Here is a 14,133-nt window from a genome sequence, read left to right on the forward strand (position 1 = left end):
ATGAAACATGCGCTGAATCATAAGGGCGCAGGCAGTTTCAATTGTTACACTACATTACACCATAAAACACTCCACATGTTATACAAATGACACTCGTGTAGCCAGAATACACAGAGACATTTCACAGGAATTCATTACTGTGTATAACCTACATGAGCCTGGCATTTACTTTCTGCCCTGGTTTTGCCCCAGTGCTTTCATATCCACCACACACACACACACACACACACACACACACACACACACACACAGAGAGAGCTTGAAAAGTTTTATTCATAAATTTGACTTGACTGCCAGCTAAATTCTGTATGCCTTCCTACTGTATAGACAGTAGACGATTTAATTTTAAGCCTGAGGATTTTGCGCTGATAGATTCTGGAAGGACAAAGCAGGAGGAGATCCAGGAGGATTTTGTTGTGACAGAGAAGGATTTGTGGTGCAACCTATATACATACAAAGCAAGTTGTGCAGAGCAAGTGGCATTTAGCCTTCAGATGATGACACAAGTCTGAGAAGGAACTCACCGCTCTTGCAACTCCATTTCTGATTGGTTGTGACAATAGAGCCAAAAGAGTCAAGTAGACTGCCACACTGAATATTCTGACTAAACAGGACAACTTTGCACTAAAACTTTTTTTTTTTTTAATGTTTTTCAGGAAGGAAAGAAATGCATGCTTACTACTTCCTGACATCCATGTATTTATAATATTATGCGATAGTACTTTGGAAGGTTTCAAGGGCCCAAGGGTCATGAAACTCACTCAACACATTAATAACCATGTAAACTTTCAATTCAATTAGAAAAACTAAAGACCAAAAATGAAGTTAAGTGTCTTAATTTATTTCCTTATCCATTTCCCCCCACGACTACAGCACTTTGCAGCAGAACCATTACTGCTCATCCATAATATAGAGCTCTCTTGAGGTGTAGCAGAGACATTGCATGTGATCGCACAGCATACAGCTGATGGTCTCATTTCACTGCACATTATGTTGGCATCTACAGCACATTCATGATTGTCCCTGCATAATATACTTTGTGTTGAGGATTACTGTAAGTGCTCCAGCATTCAACCCCGTTTACTGCATAGTGTCCAATTACCATACAATAGGTCTAAAAAACTGAGCTCAGCAGTTTTTAAGGATGTGTATTGAACCTTGTACATTATTACTAGTTTTTGAGACAAAAAAAGGACCCAAAGCAAGAAAGCTTTCAGGTGGAATTTTTCTTTCAGCATTTGCAGAACTATGATGGATGTTCTCACTGACTGTCATCTCTCTACCTTAATTTGATTTCCCATGGACTTTAACAGCCTCAAAAGGATAAGTATTACCTGAACACTGAGATCCTGTAAACCAAGCGTTCCTCTTCAATCATATCTGACTGATAAATGCTGATGGGTAACATCCTGACTCATTCAAACACATAACCAAGGTCAAACACTGCCTTACACTCAAAGTGCATTAGCATTTTATTTTGCTTCACTGTGTCTGAAACCACTTTCCCATGTGTAGTTTTAAATCTAGCTGAAACTGAAGCTGGTTTTCAGATTGATTTTAAGTGTTTAAATCCTCCCTCACCAGAGAAATTATCAAGAAATCTTAAGCAACTGCACAATATTATTTATTATTGAACCCTTATTTAACCAGCAAAGTTGTCAAATAATATTTTTTTTATTTACAGCAAGAGCTTGGGGATGTAGTAAAAGGGGAAGGAGCTTTACACAATTATACACACTCACACAGAAAGAGGACTTAATATTAGGAAGATGTTCCTAATGTTTTGTGCACTGAATGTATAAACACACACACACACACACACACACACACACACACACACACACACACACACACACACACACACACACACGCACACACACACTTAAATGGAATGGGAAAGCATTCCTAATTGAGACAGGGGTTGTTCAGAAAGGGGTGCAACTTACTCAGTGAACCAAATATTAGGAACACCTTCCCATTCCATTTAAGTGTGTGTGTGTGTGTGTGTGTGTGCAGTACATGTAGTAATTCATAGGACTAGATCCAGATAAGCACAAGCTGTGTTCATGTCTTTATGCACTAACGCTCTAAATACAACTGAGACTGTGACACAACAGATGTGCAGTGCCTCTTCCTCAGCCATTCGTCTATCAGAGGCAGCTGTCTGGAAGACTGGAGGTGTAGGGGGTGTGTGTATGTGTGTGTGAGATATAACGCATCGCTGCATTTCAGTGTGTGTGTCACACAGAGACAGCAAGTGTGTGCATGTGAGAAAGACACACGTACACAAACTTAATATTCTATGCCAAGATAATTGTAATTTGAGAAGAAAAATTGCTGAGATTCTCATGAATTTTCAACCGGGGCACCTAGACGACTTCTTCACTCCTGGCAACTCATAATATTCAGGGAGTGTGGAGAGTTTTCTCTGCTCATCTGGAATTACAGTATGAATGATTAACCTTCTCTTTGATGCCCTATTCACTCATTCAGAGAGTTTTCTCATCAAAATTTGGGAAAGATATACAGTAAAAACATCCAACACCGGTCATTTTTTCTGGTGTCACCGTTTTCACACTGCTTAATATAGAGCTAACCGCTTCTTCTTTCACCTCATATTCATCTCTTCATCCACGCTTACTCCACTGACTTTACTTTCCAAACTGCTTGAGCTGTGCTTGATGTGTCTCGTCGAGGCTAGCAAACAGCCTAAATACATAATTAGCATGCAAACAAACCTGAGTAGAGTAAAATTTAATTTTAAGTCTTACTTTCAAGCTTCAACCAAAATTTTTGGCAGCTTAATTCGGATACTGAAAGCTGTGAAAAAGACAAGAATGCTAGCGCTGACAGCCGTTCCCCTGATCAGTTTGGCTGCACACAAACTCATATGAGTGCCAAAAGGTGAATATGTTCTACCAAAGTGAAATATCTCTGTAATTATATCTGTGTATTACGCACTTAATAGAGCTGATGGCTGTGAACCTAATCTGAAACACAGTATTAGTTTGGCATCAGCATTAGTGCTGCGGTGTGAATAGACCCTCATTAACCTACACTGGACTGCATATCAGGTGGGAAATCCAAATGCTTTTCAATGTAGAGTGCAAATACAAGAGTCTGTCCATGGTCCTATCAGTTGCACAGGACTTTGCCGTTGAAAAATGCATGAATGTCTCTCCTCTTCCTATTTGGGAACTGGAAAGCTATCAGCTTTTCAACAGCTTGTGCAGTCATCTGTGAAGGAGATTTTAACTCGATTAGACTCCTCAGACTTTGAAGTCTGCGAAAAGTACAGAATGGAAGATAGAAAAGGAGAGGAGTAAAGGAGAGAAAGATGAAGAATTCACAGTAACAGCTGCATCATCTCATATCCCCTGTGAGGCAGCTGGCATTAGAGTTTCTGAGGAGGGAGAGATTTGTAAAACATGGACATTACAACAATGACTGGAGCATAATCTGCCCAATCCCATTACTGGCTAGAACCATCCACAGAGACACACACACACACACATAGATGAAAGGAAGGAGTCGTTTATGTGTCTGTGTCTGTGTGTGAGCGTGTGTGTGTGTGAGAGAGAGAGAGAGAGAGAGAGAGAAGCAGAGTGAGACAGAGAGAGAGAGACATGGTGGGAGGGAGAGAGGATGGGAGAAACATGGTGGATGACTGAGAGAATGTGAGAAAGTGAGCGAGATGAAGGGAGGGAGAGGGGAGGGAGGTATAGAGAAGAGAGAGAGAGGGAGAGAGAGAGAGAGGGAGAGAAAACAGATACAGGTGCCAAGAACTTTATAAACAATGGCTGCATAATTCAACAAGATAGCAAGATGTCAGCATCACAGGTCGGTACAAAACAACACAGAGCAGGACAGAAAATCTACTGCTGGAACTGCAGCCTGTTACATTCGTTTGGTTTTCACTACTATTCCAACCACCAATATGACATCATGTTCAGCTAGTATTAGATCTTAGGTTTAATTTCATATCAACTTTCACTGTCTTGCCAAATCAATTTTACATATTGATTTTCGGCTTCCGCGCACTTTATCATCACAAAACTTAAATAATTATCAAGCTTTCGGACGTAGACCTTCATCAGGACATGTAAAATGTTGTGTGAATATTTTGTATTGCTCTGTTGGAACAAAATTTTGTTTAACATATTTAACCAATGAGCCACAAGAGGACAATGCAGAGTTTTGTACAACGGCGAGGACGTACCATTGTAATAAAAAAGGATGCAAATGTTCAAGAAATCCTTTATTTTCAATCAATAATAATAAATAATGCCAAGTGAATGATATTCTTCCACCAAGCAAAATAGCTCTTGAACAGTAGCTAAACAAAGTGCTTTTAAGTGTTTACAGGGTATTTGAGAACGACTTAGCACTTGACTCGCCCAGCCAGAACTGAGGACCAGTTTATAAAATGTCATAGTATGACATCTCATATTCTAGTACAGTAACAGGATAACATATCATCGCTTCCCGTAGTATAGGCTATTATCTTATATTATTCTGTGGCACAGTAGCAAGGGCAGCTCTTCCAGCTTAATAGGATTAGAAACTAGTCAGAGGGTCAGAGGTTTTGTCTTCAAGCAGCCTGCATAGAAGAGCCTTGACTTCTTAGGCTAAGAGGAAATTGAAATGATCTCAGACAAGCTAAGCTGTTGATAGAGTCGGCAGCACTGAGGAATGAGCTATTACACAAAGTCTTGGAGATTGTGGATCCCATCATCAATGCTCATCTTGAATGTTTTTTTCTTTTTTCTTTTGAGAGCCAGCATCCAGAGGAAAGAAAAGCTCCCTGAGAACGAGTGCAGAAGCTGTTCTAAGCCTTATTGCAATAAGCAGATACAATAAGTTGTCGAGGTTGTGACTTTGATACCTGACTTTGGTTTTAATAATGGAGAGCAAGCATCCAGAGAGAAAATTGAAAAGCTCTCGCGGAATAAGTCCATAAGCAATGAGGCTCAGTGGGTCAATGAATCACAGGTGCTGACAGTGCAACCAGCCGCTCATCCCATGCTGAGCTATTTCTGAGCTCTACCTCTCACCTGTTTACCATCTTATTCATTTAAGTGTTCAACAGCAACAACATGGAGCATCTTAAGGTTCCTGGGCGGGGGTGGGGAGGTCTACTTTTGGTGTGCATTTGTCATCTTATTTATATGAGTGTTCATCCTACTAATAACAAAGATTTATAATCCCATGGGATGTAGGGAGGCGGACAGAAGAACCAGAAGACTTTGTGTCTCACAAGAATTGTCTCATCCCATGGAGCTGTCTATATGTTATTCTTCTGATACTTTCCTCATCTTATTTATACAAGGACTTGCATTATCCACAAAGACATAACAGAGTGTGTTATTGAGAGGGAGCGAGGGGTTGAACCTTAGATCTCGTGCACATCAAACATGAGCTCATCCTAATGAGCTATCTAAAGATGATGAATGCACACACGAGTATAGGTTCGCTATGTAATGAGGTACTTTCACTCTGGCCCTGCTTTTCCCTGTCAAGGGTAAAAAAAATCAGATGCAACCGTACAGACACAATTCAGCTGTCTGTAAATCAGATCCTTACTAGATTTGAGATACTTTCAAAACTGACAGCAAAAATATCAGATTTCAACAGTTTTGACAGCATTAAAAACAACAGATTTGTGCCACACATAGACAGAAAATCACATTTTTAGGACGTGTAAATCTAGCCAAGAATTTGTTGAACTGAAAAACTACACTAATTAAACTCAGGCAGCTTTATAAGTACTAGGTGACATTTCTGCTCTGTAATATCCAATGGGCAGCATTGTCCACATTTCATTTTAAAGTACACACAGTTCGATCCTGCTCCATGAAAGATACAGGCTACATGTAACTTTGCGCAAGTCAAGTCAAGTCAAGTTTATTTGCAAACCCCTTAAACACAGTTGCAGGCTCAAAAGGCTTCACAATGCCCACATTATGAAACAATAAGTGAAAATGAAAACGATGCCCCCCTAACCTTAGACGGAAAAACTCCAATGAAAACCTCATTAGTAAAAAAAAAAACAATGGAAGAAATCTTGGAAAGCATTACACAGAACCTCAGAATTACTCAGAAACACTCTTTTGTTCTTTCTTTCTTACTCTGCACTGCCTGTCTTCCTCTGAATATTAACAGTGGATATTGGCCACTTTTTTTCCCTGGAATGTGTTGAACATAGAAAAGTCATCTCTTTCCACCCAATACAGCACCATCCCATTGCAGCGCCAGCCCGGTGTCACTTTTAATTGACAGAGCTTCGATAGCCACCTCTCTAAAAAATGTCAACCTTTCTCTGGCCTCTGTCTCATTATCAACTTCATGACTCACTCCCACTGTCTGTCCTGCACTTTGAAAAAGGATGTATTATTTTAATTAAGATAACTTCTACCCAAACTTTTCTAAAACAAAAAAACTGTCCCTGTTTCATTATCATCAGTATGGCTTACTTCCCCTGCTTCTTCTGCACTCATAAAACAAATATATCATCTTTGATTTCAGTTTGGACAATATATCTATATATCTGGTCTTCCGTTCACAGCACATGTAAAAGGCAAATGGCACCATTATTAACAGTTAGTTATTCATTGTTTCTATCTGTATTTATATCTTGTATTGCACTGCAAAGCACTTTGCAACAAACCCGTTTTGTCAAAAGCACATTATAAATAAACTTGACTAGACATGAACAGCTCTGCGTTATCCCACACTACACTTCAGAGAAGTGAACTTGACTTTGAAGAACTCACTGCATTTTTAATCATCAGAGCCTCTCAATCCAAATTCTCCAAAATAGTGTAACTTTTCTCTCCGTCTTTCTCATTATTAGGCAGCGTTGTTTACATTCTGTCTTTTATCCTGTTTGGAAAAATGAAGTTTTTCATTTTATGTCTTTTCCTCCAAACAGCCCCAAATCATTGCGATCTTAACTGAAAAATCCACACTAAAATGTATTTCAGATTTGTTTTTCCTATCATTTTGTACACCTCACTTTCGATTGAAAATGACTGTGAAAATGGACAAACCTCTTCAAAGAAATCAAACAAAATCAGTCTTCTAATGGTGTCATCAAGATACCAATTATATGGACACAGAAAACACAGAAAGTCTCCTGCCTGGCCTTTTATGTAACAGTGACATGTTGTCCATTTCCTCCCAAATTAGCAATTTCCAACCGTCTTTTTGTGTGATTATTCACAGTTCTTTTGAAAAACTTTTTGAAAATCTCTTTCAACCTTCTATCAACTCTCTCTCTCTCATACTGAATAATGAAACAAAATGTCTTTCCTCCAAAAAGATCCGCAAACCAGTACTGTATTTTTAATGATCAGAACTTCTACACCTGAACTATCCAAAAATATCAATCTCTTTCTCCCCTCTAAGGATTTGATTGTTGACAGAGGTTCCCCAGCCTGTCTTGCATTGGAAATACAGCAGTAAAAACAGTAAAGGGTTATGGCTTTTTCTTTACAGGCCCATTGAATTTTCAGAACACCCACACTTTCTTTATTCAACATCTTCGCTCTTTCTCCTCACTGTAAGTCTAGCTGCAGTTGTGACTCTTCAACTTGTTCAACCCAACACCTAAATGGAATAAATCTGGCATATTCCTTCTTACCAACACAACCTTCCCTATGTGTATCGTATTGAACTGTATAAAGGTTATTTCTTCACTTCCAAAAAGACTCCTAACTTGTAACTTGTAACTTGCAACTTCCATCAATTTCAAAACCGCTCTCTCCATTCTCTTTGATCACCTACATACTGTTGTGGTTCATAAACTTTTTCAGCCTGAGATAAAAATTCTGAATCTGGGTTATAAATCTAAAAAAATCACCAGACACACTTACTATTTCACCAGATTTTAGGATAGAAAAGGACCTCCCAATCATATTTGGATGGTGGCTGCTGTTCCTATCGCACTCTGGAATCAGTTATAATTGTTTTTGCATTGAAATGTGAAAACACTATACACAGCCATTGCAACATTACCTCTCTCCTCACACTCTTCCTCTCATTATCAACAATATTAGCTACAATGGCTTCCCCTCCGTGTCTAGTGGTATTCAGTGAGAAGTTATGGTTTTTGCCCCAGACAAGTCCCTCGCCTCCCAACAAAAGTCCTGACCAAGCAAGACCTAATTACACTGTAGACTTCCCCCTGCTCCCCCTCTAGAGACACCGCAGAGAAGTTGTGTGTATGTGTGTGTGCACGTGTGTGTGTATGTATGTGTGTGTGTGTGAGAGAAAGTTGGAGAGTGTGCACGTGTTGTGTGTGTGCCTGAATATGTGTATATGTGTGTGTTTATCTGCCTGTCTGTAATAGGTACAGTAGGTGTGTGTGTCTGTGTGCTTGTAGGTTTGCGTACTGTAAGTCAGTGTGGGTGTGTGTGTGTGTGTGAAAAGCTTCCTATTTTAGATACTGTGAGTCAGCAGAAACATAAAGTGTGTCTATGTCTCCTCTTCTGTTTTCCTCTCCAACTTTTCCCCCCATTATCTGTGCTTGCTACATTCACAGCAGTCTGGTTCCACTATGATTAATGATGTGTTGGTCAGATTAAATATCAGAAACCCAAACTCTGACATCCTAACTTCTTCCTCCGCTGACCCCTCTATCTCAACACCATTCCCAGCTCTCTCTCTCTCTCTCTCTCTCTTTCCTTTGCTCTGCTCTTGTTAAGCTCCCTCTCTCCCTCTCTCCCTCTCTCCCTCTCCCCATCCCACTATCTCGTTCTATCTTTCTCACCCTTTCCCTGAGTCCCTTTAATCTCTCTCTCAGTTACATCCTCCCTCCATCGCCCATCGTCTTCTCTCTCACCATTCCTCCCTCTCCGTCCATCTTCCCCTCTATCTCTTCTCCGACTCTTCTTTATCTCTCTCTCTCCCCCCGAACTCTCCCCCCTCCCTCTCTCTATCTCATCCCGTCTCTTTCTCACCCTCTGTCTCTCTCGACTTCCATATTTGACTCGCTTTCATCTTTTCCTTTATCTCTTATTTCTGTCTTTCTCTTTCTTCTCCCTCCACGTTCTCCCTCCGTCTCTCTTTCCCTTCACTTCCCTCGCAGATTAATTGACCAAAGCCGAGGTAAAAAGCCATTACACCATGACAGACTTTCTGAAAGATGAATAGCTTAGACGAAAATGTCAAACCCAATGTTGTATATAATTTGCATCACGCCGTCCTACATACCATTACTAGCTGACTCATATTTGTCCGATGCAAGAGTTCACATAGTTGAGTTGTTTTGCCAATCCACAAAGTAACATTAAGCCCATTAATGGCCTTCAAAATAGGAGGAAGGCCATTAAAAAGGGAAGTTGCAGAAATGCCGAGAGGCTGTTTGTTTATGTGCATGTTTTGTGTCTGTGTGTGCATGTGAGAACGTGTATGTGCATGCATGTCTGTGTATATGAGCGAGTGTCAGTGTGCCTGTGTATACATGTCTTTGCATTTATGTGTGTATGTGTGTGCGTGACTGAATATTGACAGGGTCTGTGTGTGTGTGTGTGTGTGTGTGTGTGTGTCTAGTTGGATGCTAAAGTGTTTTTTTATTTCTTTTTAAAGCTTTTCTTCTACAACGTCAGATAGAGGTGAAAGCATGAATAAAGATGAATGCTTAAATATTACCGGCCTATTCTGAGCCCCCTCTCTAAACAAGGCCATTTTGAGAAGTTCAAATCTTTCTGGAGTGAGTCAAAATAACCTGTTCAACCAAAGCTGATACCAAATATGAAACATGCATACAAACAATCCAAAATGTCATAAAATACAGAAGCAGCCATTACAGAAGTTCCACTTTGCTGAATTCACTCTGAATGCTGCAGTACAGCTGCTGATTGCTGCATTGTGCATTTGTTATATTACGGAATCTCTCAATTTTCATCATCTATCCTTTATTAGTATGCCTAAAGCAGCGACCGCTGCTGCCTATTCTTTCTCAAATGGTGCAAATTACTACAGAACAGGATCAATTATCAGCTGTAATAGCTAAAATTACTGAACGAAAATGATGACACATCCCATCTAACGACTGCAATATTCTCTAATAATAACAATCAGATACAAGTTATCATTTTTACTTCCTTTTTTGAGCCTGGTCTCCTGAAATTTAATGATGTCTTAAAGTGCAAATATGTGCTCTATGCACAAAAGGTGAGAGAAATGCATTTTCCCACCATGTAAGGATTATGTGAAGACGGCATGACTAGAAACAGGTCGTAGTCTGGCATAGAAATAGTGCGGTGGAAAGTAAGGGTTCTTATTTAACCATGATAAACCTAACCCTGTTATTTAACCCTAAACCTAAACCCAAAGCCTTTCTGCAACCTCAACCAAATCCAACCAACCATGATTTTTTTTCCCAAAACAGATATACTGCATAATGTTTTGGAAGTGAGCCCCTCATATTCTGACTGACAGCCGTTCATATTTTAAAAGTATTCACTTGCTTTTGAATGGGTTTAACTGGACCATGGTTCATGGAACCAGCGCTGAGTTTAGGTCAATCATTCTATTCAGAAAGACGATTTCTTTTTGAAATTCAAACATTGAAAGCACTTTTGGCTTGACAGGACCTGTCCAACGTCATATCCAACCTATTAAGGAATAGCTGAAAAGGAATGGCACTACGCTGATAAAATGGATGTTATTTCAGCACACTAATTTTGTATAACACTGTTAACTTTTATCACAACATGTTTTTACCTTAATTGAAGGATTGCATTTTAGAAGGATTATATTAAATTCTACTATCCTTGGGTTTATAAAACCAACACAGACACATATACACACATATACAGTACATACATTTTGGGCATGCATACAGAAAACATCCATGTACATGTACAAGGCACACACACACACACACACACACACACACACACACACACAGGTCCATTTACTCAGAGCTTACAGTCTGGAACCATTTCACTGCTTGATAATATCCCCTAATACAGCTTTGTGTGTGTGTGTGTGCGCACATGTGTGTGTGTGTGTGTGTGTGTGTATGTGTGTGTGTGTGTGTATGTGTCAGATTGCATCAATGAACCACCCACACTGCAGGCAAAGTGAGCTTGGAGTATGAGACCATGCTTCGCTTCCAACACATTTATAATTCAACACGCTGTCATGGCTCTACCCGTCTCTCTCTCTCTCTCTCTCTCTCTCTCTCTCTCTCTCTCTCTCTCTCTCTCTCTCTCCTGCATCTCTTTCTTTCACTCTTTTTCAACAAGCCCTCTCTCTCCCTCTCTCTTTCCATCTCTCTCTCTCTCTCTATTCCTCTCTCTTTCCAACACCCCTACCTCTCACCCCTCTCTGTCACCCTCACCTCTTCTCTTTCCCTCATCTCTCATTTTTCATTCACCCCCCCTCTATCTCACCCTTTCTCTCATCCACCCCCCCCCCTCTCTCTCTAGATAATATTATTTCCTGGAGCCAGGGACGGCATTAGCAGTCCATATGCTTCAGCACCAACATGCAATGTGTTGGCACATGACAAGATTGTGTTCCCTTCTGCAGGCTGCAGAGAGAGAGAGAGAGAGAGAGACTGAGAGACTGAGAGAGCGAGAGAGCGAGCGTCAACGCCGTTCACCAGCCAACTGTGACAGGCAGCCATCCGCCACATGATAACCATACTGCCTACAACCCAGTGGTAACTAACCCCCTCCATGCATCTCACCGCTGCACCCCAGCATTTTCTAAATTACACTGATTGGTCCAAGGGGAGGCACTACAATTACAGGCAAAACAAGGTGACATGTTTGTTTCTGATTGGCCCAGAGGGGGAAGACATCGTTCCCTATGCAGTCTCATGATTTCTCGCACAAACTCTCTCTCTTGTTCTCTTATTTCCAGTCACTCTTTCAATGCATCTTTCTCTCTTACTGATTGTTCTCTTGTCGTTCTCCTCTCATTTTATCTTCCTCTCATGTCTCTGTCTCATTCCGTCTCTAATTCCCCCTGTCTTTCTTTTTTGGTGACTTGCATCCTTTCCTCCCTTTCCCTTCCTTGTTTTTTCTGCTCTCTCATCCTCTCCTGCAATATTCTCTCTCTCTCTCTCTCTCTCTCTCTCTCTCTCTCTCTCTCTCTCCCCCTGAGCCTCGTAGCCTTTCATTTTCTTACATGTCCTGCCTCTTTTTAATCCCCTCAGCCTTCTTAAGCCTTCTCTGTCACATCCAGCCCTGCTGTCCACCCCTCCTCCATTTTCAATTTTCATTTAAATTACTGACTTTAATATGGAAAAATACTAAGTAATTAACACAATGTAAAGTTTCAAAACAAACAAATTACACTTCAATTACTTTTCTGATAATTGCAGAATTATGCAATGATCTAAGCAATGTTCTCATTTGCTGTCTCTACAGTGAAGTCAAATATAGGTTGTATATCATTTGATTTGACTGGACCATTCCTGTTTCCCCTGCATCCTGAAACCACCTGCATCTTTCCATATTTTTCCTCTCACGCCCCATTCGTTTTCAATTTTTACTCTTTCCTCTCATGCCTTATCCTTCTCTGCATCTCACTATCTCTCTTTCAGGGAGCAGAGTGTTACAGATAAAGATTTGGAGTTGGGAACTACAAGTACAGGGACAGGCGCGCAGATATGTCTCTCTGTATCTCGCTATGTAAATACACTGCATCCGTGACTTGCGGTGATGTCACTGTCCTGTTCCTGCTGCCATGCTGACTCCCAAACTGACTCCCAAAACCATGCAGTCAGATTTGTCTTAAAAACAAATAAATGCACACAGCAAGTTTCACAAATGTATATCACGACTCGTAAATAATCAAGGATGATCACAAATGTGTCTTCCTGCCCAGAAACAAATGCCACTCAATTTGAGTAATGTCAATAATGTCATTAATGTCAGTAATGTCAAACAATTCTACAAATAAATACCACCCAACTTGAATAAATGTGAATCAATTCCACATACATCTTTCAAAGTTGGAAGTGTATTTTTCAAAGACACGTGAGTTTTTTTTTGCATTTATTTACAGGTTGTCGAATCTGCATTCACAAATCACCAGACACGTGTGGATTCGGTCACATTTATTTGTGGATTTTTCTGACAAATCTGAAAGAGGCGCAATCCTCCAATCCACAAATGTGTGGTGCGTTCACGTACTGGTGAAAAGTTCCAACATCCGGCACTTCCCAGTCGGCTCTTCCCTATATGGCTGGTGGAGAGAGCTTCAGGGAGACAGCTAGCCAACTGCTAATGTGTGCTAGCTGTCTAGCAAACAGATGCTAAACCGAGAAACAAGCCCGGCCAGGTGGAGTGGAACCCAGCGACAGTTAGCCATCCGCTAATGTTTCTCTCTAGGGCAGAGAGGAGGCAGAGAGCGGACAGGAATAGCTGAGCAGCTGGACGACACCTGGGCAATGACAGACGAGAGACTGCCTCTTGTCCGTCTCTTCAAGGGGCCACATCGGTTATCCTCTTCGCCAGGGTGGGAGGGCCGGCACTGCGAGACATTTCGGGGGTATAGCGCTGGAGCCATTTGCACCGCTGCTTGCAGCTGCAGTTAGCGTGCGATGACAGCGAGGCGGTGACGGCCCCCCGGACCTGGCCCGGCCCGTCTGCCCCTGTCAATCGTCTCCTGCAGCCGGAGGTGTGGGAGGTGTTTGTTTGTTAATACATCAAATGAAAATGGGATTACGCCTTCATTAAGTGGGGATTTAAAGTGCAGCACCTGTACAGTATCTTCTCTCCACTGGTGTGTCAGGCTACTGAAGCTCTGCACTGGCCCCTCCCAATCCACCATTTGTCTGCAACTCAGTTATCAGAGGGGTGAATGTATAAACTGATTATAATATTAAATATTATCAATCTAGGTCTAATTATTTTTACTTGAGCTGGAGCTGGGTGGTGGAGTGAGTTTGCATTTCAAATGAGAGGAGTGGAACTCAAGTGGATGGCTTTTCCTCTGTGGGGAGCTCTCATAAGTTTGGACTGTGTGTGTGTGTGTGTGTGTGTGTGTGTGTGTGTGTGTGTGTATGAGTGAGTGAGAGAGAGAGAAAGAGCTGGTGTCTGGGATTGTCCCACTGCCACACACACACACAAACACACAGACACACACACACACAGCCTGGGCTGACTGCTC

The sequence above is a fragment of the Centroberyx gerrardi genome, chromosome 24, assembly GCF_048128805.1.
Source record: "Centroberyx gerrardi isolate f3 chromosome 24, fCenGer3.hap1.cur.20231027, whole genome shotgun sequence".
Lineage (NCBI taxonomy): Eukaryota > Metazoa > Chordata > Actinopteri > Beryciformes > Berycidae > Centroberyx > Centroberyx gerrardi.